Source organism: Macrotis lagotis, chromosome 1, assembly GCF_037893015.1.
Source record: "Macrotis lagotis isolate mMagLag1 chromosome 1, bilby.v1.9.chrom.fasta, whole genome shotgun sequence".
In the NCBI taxonomy this organism is placed as follows: Eukaryota; Metazoa; Chordata; class Mammalia; order Peramelemorphia; family Peramelidae; genus Macrotis; species Macrotis lagotis.
This window is the reverse complement of record NC_133658.1, coordinates 672,288,780-672,295,224: the sequence shown is the minus strand read 5'-3', so window position 1 is coordinate 672,295,224 and position 6,445 is coordinate 672,288,780. Positions and strand designations below refer to the sequence as shown.

Here is a 6,445-nt window from a genome sequence, read left to right as displayed (position 1 = left end):
AAAAGTGGAGGGGGGTAGGGAGGGAGAAAAAGGGGAACTACCAGATGGAAGACAAGGAAGAAGGGGAAAAGGGAAAGGGGAAATAAAGGGGAGGGTGTTGATATAGTAGGGTAAACACACTGATGGTGGTGGTATTAAGAAACAAAATACTAAGGAATATGGATAAAGTCATAAAAGAGTAAAAATACAAATAGAGGAATTAGTAATTATAAATTGAATGTGAATTAGAGGAACTCTCCCTTAAAACATAACTGAATAGTAGAGTTGATTAGAAACCAGAATCCTATAATATGCTGCTTACAAGAAACTCATTTGAAGCAGAGAGATACATGTAGAGAAAAGGTTAAAGGTTGGACCAAAATATATTTTGCATTAGCTGAAGTGAAAAAAGCAGGGATAGCAATCAATATCTCAAACAAAGCAGTTGCAAAATTAGATAGCATTAAGAGAGAAGGAAGGAAAAGATATCCCCCTAAAAGGTATCATAGACAATGAAGTAATTTCAGTACTAAATATGCATGCACCCAGTGGGACAGCATACAAAGTCTTAGATGAGAAGTTCAAAGAGCTATAGGAAGACATAGACAGCAAAAGTCAGCTAGTGGGAGACTTCAACCTCCCTCTCTCAAATTTAAATGAATCTAATCTGAAAATAAACAAGAAAGAAGTTAAGGGGGCAGCTAGTTGGAGCAGTGGATAGAGCACCAGCCTTGTAGTCACCAGTACCTGGGTTCAAATCCAGCCTCAGACACTTAATAACAATTACCTAGCTGTGTGGCCTTGGGCAAGCCACTTAACTCCATTTGACTTGCAAAAATACCTTTAAAAAAAGAAGGAAGTTAAGGAGGTAAATAGATTTTTAGAATACCTAAATAAGATACAATTATGGAGGAAATGGAATGGGGATAGAAAGGAATATCTTTTTCTGTTGTGCAGTACATGATAATTATGCATGACCATATACAAGGGCAAAAAAATCTAATCATCAGTTACAGAAAGGTAGAAATAGTGGATACATCTTTCTCAGATCATAATGCAATCAAAATCAATTGTAATGTTTGGCCAGGGAGATATAGACCCCAATCTAATTGGAAACTAAATAACCTCATTTTAAAGAATGAGTGGATCAAGCAACAAATTATAGAAAGCATTAACTATTTGATCCTAGACAATGACAATAATGAAACTATAACCAAAACTTATGGGACACAGCAAAGGCAGCTCTCAGAAGATATATATTTAAATGCTTACATGAATAATTTAGAGAAAGAGGAAATCACTGAACTAAATATGAAATGAAAAAAGTTAGAGAAAGAACAAATTAAAAACCTCCAGTTAAATACCAAATTAGAAATTCTAAAAATTAAAGGAGAAATTAATAAAATTGACAACCAAGTGAACTATTGAACTAATTAAAAAAACCAATAGTTGGTTTTATGAAAAAAAAAACCAGTAAAATTGAAAACCTCTGGTGAATTTAATTTAAGAAAAGAAGAAAACCAAATTGCTAGTATCATAAATGAAAAAGGTGAACTCACCACCATTGAAGAAGAAATTAAAAAAATAATTCAGAAGTATTTTGCCCTACTCAATGCTAATAACATTGACAATCTAAGTGAAATGGATGAATATTTACAAAAATATAAATTTCCCCAGTTTAAATGAACAGGAAATTAAATATCTAAATAACCCTACCTCTGAAAAAGAAATTCACCAAGCCATTATTGAACTCCATAAGAAAAAAATCTCTAGGGCCAGATGGATTTAGTGAATTCTATCAAACATTTAGAGAATAATTGGTTCAAATTCTATATAAACTCCTTGGAAAAATGAGTGAATGGATCTCTGCTTTACCCTTTCTATGCCAACAATATGGTGCTGATACCTAAACCAGGAAGAGTCAAAATAGAGAAAGAAAATTATAGACCTATCTCCTTGATGAATATAGATGCAAAAATCTTAAATAAAATCTTAGCAAAATAAGTACAAGAAGTTATCACTGGGATAATACATTATGATCAAGTAGGATTTATCCCAGGAATGCAGGGTTGGTTCAATAATAGAAAAACTCTTAGTATACTCAATTATATCAACAACAAACTTATCAGAAATCATATGATCATATCAATAGATGCTGAAAAAGGTTTTGACAAAATACAGCACCCATTCCTATTAAAAACACTAGAGATTGTAGGAATATATATGGATTGTTCCTTAGAATAATTAGCAGTATCTATCTGAAACCATAAACAAGCATTATATTCAATGGGGAGAGGCTAGAGGCATTCCCAATAAAACCAAGGGTCAAGCAAGGATACCCATTATCACCACTACTATTCAATATCATATCAGAAATGTTAGAGCCAGCAATAAGAGAAGAAATAGAAATTGAAGGAATTAGAATTGGAAAGGAGGAGACAAAACTCTCTTTGCATATGATAGTATACCTAGAAAATCCCCAAAAGTCATCTAAAACATACTAGAAATAATTAACAACTTTATCAATTTAGCTGGATATAAAATAAACCCTCATAAATCCTCAGCATTTCTATATATGACTATCAGGATACAGCAGAAAAAGCTAGAAAGAGAATCCCTTTGAAGGTAATCTCCAGCAAAATAAAATATCTGGCAGTCTACCTGCCAAGGTGTACTCCAAAACTTTGTGAAAACAATTACAAAACTCTTCTCATGCAAATAAAATCAGATTTAAATACCTGGGCAAACATCAACTGATCATGGATAAATCGAGCTATTATAATAAAAATGACAATTCTACCATAAATTAACTACTTGTTTAGTGCCCTAACAATCAAAATTCCCAAAAAATTACTTTAATGAGTCAAAAAAAATTGCACATAAATTTATATGGAGAGCTCGGTCTCTCTCCTCTGAACCCCGTGGAACCAGCCCTGACCAGAAATTCAGCATGTCGATTTTGAAGATCATTGCAAGAGAGATCTTTGACTCTCATGAAAGCCCCACTGTTGAAGTTGATCTCTATACTTTAAAAGGTCTCTTCAGAGCTGCTGTGCCCAGTGGGGCTTCTACTGGCATCCATGAAGCCCTGGAGCTCCAAGACAATGATAATACCCGATATATGGGGAAAGATGTCTCAAAAGCGGTTGAGCACATCAATAAAACTATTGCCCCAAGCCTGATTAGCAAGAAACTGAATGTTGTGGAGCAGGAGAAGATTGAAAAATTGATGATAGAGATGGATGGTTCTGAGAATAAATCTAAATTTGGAGCAAATGCTATATTGGGAGTGTCTCTGGCTGTAAGGCTGGGGCTGCAGAGAAAGGTGTCTCCTTGTTCCGCCATATTGCTGATCTTGCAGGCAATGAAGAAGTCATCCTGCCAGTTTCAGCCTTCAGTGTGATCAATGGTGGCTCCCATGCTGGCAACAAGCTAGCAATGCAAGAGTTCATGATCCTCCCTGTTGGAGCATCAAACTTCAAGGAGGCCATGTGCATTGGAGCTGAGGTCTACCACAACCTGAAGAATGTGATTAAGAAGAAATATGGACAGGATGCCACCAATGTAGGAGATGAAGGTGGCTTTGCTCGTAACATCCTGGAGAATAAAAAAGCTCTTGAGCTGCTGAAGGAAGCGATTGGCAAGGCTGGCTATACAGACAAGGTTGTAATTGGCATGGATGTTGCTGCGTCTGAATTCTTCCGGTCTGGGAAATATGACTTGGACTTCAAGTCTCCTGATGATCCCAGCAGATACATCTCACCTGCTGAGCTTGGGGACCTTTACAAGAGCTTCATCCGGGACTATCCAGTGGTGTCTTTTGAAGATCCCTTTGACCAGGGTGATTGGGAAGCTTGGAAGAATTTTACTGAAACAGCAGGCATCCAGGTTGTAGGGGATGATCTCACAGTGACCAATCCCAAGTGCTTTGAAAAGGCTGTGAATGAGAAAGCTTGCAATTGCCTCCTGCTCAATGTGAACCAGATTGGCTCCGTGATGGAATCTCTCCAGGCGTGTAAGCTGGCCCAGTCCAATGGGTGGGAAGTAATGGTTTCCCATCGCTCCAGAGAGACTGAAGATACCTTCATTGCAGACCTGGTGGTGGGTCTCTGCACTGGGCAGATCAAGACTGGGGCCCCCTGTCGATCTGAGCGTTTGGCCAAGTATAACCAAATTCTCAGAATTGAGGAAGAACTGGGCAGCAAGGCTAACTTTGCTGGAAGGAACTTCAGAAACCCTCTGGCCAAGTAAGCTCCATGACCATGAAGCCTCAGAGCTAGTAGGCTACAGTCACCTCCGTAGAAGTCCTCCAAAGAATGGGCAGCACCAAGTAGTAGACCAGTTTTGTTTTGGGGATGGGGGCTCAGCGCTACATAACTCCACCCTGCTCTCTTCCACCTTTCTGTGTTCTCACTGCTTCTTCTGGTACCTGATCATTTGGTCCTTTTTTGGAAGACCTCATCTTGTGACTGGATAGAATGATCTGTTCTCACCCCCACCCCCAGTGTTGATGTGCAGAGTCATATACTTGTGATGCAGCCCCCCAACAAGCCCATGGGCCAGATCCTTTAGTGGCTTCTATGTGCAGAATAAAAGTATTCAGTAATCCAAAATAAAAATTATATGGAGAAATAAAAAGTCAAGAATTTCCAGAGATTCAGTTTAAAAAAGTGCAAAAGAAGGTGGCTTAGCTTTTTTATTGCATTATGATCTGAGAATGATATATTCACTCTTTCTGCCATTCTGCAATTAATCATTAGGTTTTTATGTCCTAGTACATGGTCAATTTTGTGTGTCATATACTGCAGGAAAAAAAAAAAGTATATTCCTTTCTCACCCCATTCAATTTCTTCCATTGGTCTATCATATCTAGGTTTTTTCTAACAATCTATTTAACTTCTTAATTTCCTTCTTGTTTATTTTATGATTTGATTTATCTGAACTTGAGAGCAGGAGGTTGAGATCTCCCACCAGTAGAGTTTTGCTATGTATTTCTGTAATTCTTTCAACTTCTCTAAGAATTTGGATACCATCCCATTGGGTACATACATATTTAGTATTGAAATTATTTTATTGTCTATAGTAACTTTTAGGAGAATATAGTTTCCTTCCTTATCTCTTTTTATGCTATCTATTTTTGCAGCTGCTTTGTCTGAGATAAGAATTGCTACCCCTGCTTTTTTTTTTCACTTCAGCTGAAGGAAAATATATTTTGCTCCAACCTTTTACCTTTAATACATATATATGTATATATATATACATATATATGTATGTATGTATGTATATCTGCTTCAAATGAGTTTCTTGTAATCAGCATATTGTAGGATTCTGTTTTTTAATGTACTCTGCTATTCACTTACATCCCATTCACATTCAAAGTTATAACTACCAACTCTTTATTGCCCTCCATGCTATATTCCTTCTGTTTGTATTTCCCCCCTTTTTTCCCATTATCCATATTCCCCAGAGCTTTCTTTTTGAATATTGCCACATTCAGTGTGTTTGCCCTTTCAAATCAACCCCCTCCCCCTTTCCTTCCTTTCCCTTTTCCCTTTCTTCCCTTCCTTGTGTTAGTTCCACTTTTTCTCTCCATCCTCATCCCCCCTACCCTTTTAATGCTGCAAATGTAAGATAAGTTTCTTGATTATGTGTCTTAGTTAACTTTAAGCTAAGTCTGATGAGATGAAGATTCAGGTGGTTCTCACCTCCTCCCTTCCTGACCTTGATTACAGTAAGTCTTTTGTATCTCTTGATGTAATAAGATTTACCCCATTCAGTCTCCCTTCAACCTCCCTTCTCCTTACTGCCCCCCTTTTTAAGGAGGTATTGTTTTCAAATCATTCTATGTAATTCTCTGAAAAATTATGAGTGTCCATTACTTCTGGCTTTGTAAATTCTCTCTAATAAAATCACAAATCTCAAAAGTTATGAGACTCTTTCTCCCAAGTTGGTATATATCCATTTTCATCTTACTGTACAGCAGTTTTTGGGTTTTTTTTTTAAACCTTGTCAAGTGTCTCTTGAGCCTCCTGTGTGATGTCCAAATTTTCTATTTAACTCTGTTCTTTTCATCAAGAAATCTTGGAAGTATCCCATTTCATTAAATGTCCCCCTTTTTCCCTGGAAGAGAAGGCTCAGCCTTGCTGGGTAGAGGATTCTTGGCTGCATTCCAAGCTCCTTTGCTCTTTGAATATCTCATTCCAGGCCTTTCAAGCCTTTAATGCTGCAGCCAGGTCCTGGGTAATCCTTATTGTGGCTCCTTTGTATTTAAATTTTTTCTCTCTGGCTGCTTGCAGGATTTTTTCTTTTATTTGATGGTCCTGCAATTTGGCCACAGCATTCCTTGGTGTTTTCATTTTAGGATCTCCTTTTAGAGGAGAACAATATATTTTTTCAATAATTATTTTGCCCTCTGATTCCATATCAGGGCAATTTTCCAACCCTAAATCTTGTAATATTAAGTCCA

At 37.2% G+C, this 6,445-nt stretch overlaps 1 pseudogene; it reads left to right on the top strand.

Moving 5' to 3' along the window:
- The first annotated feature begins 2,929 nt into the window (after nucleotides 1–2,929).
- Nucleotides 2,930–4,591, top strand: LOC141522764 (alpha-enolase pseudogene; annotated as a pseudogene).
- The last annotated feature ends 1,854 nt before the right edge of the window (nucleotides 4,592–6,445 follow it).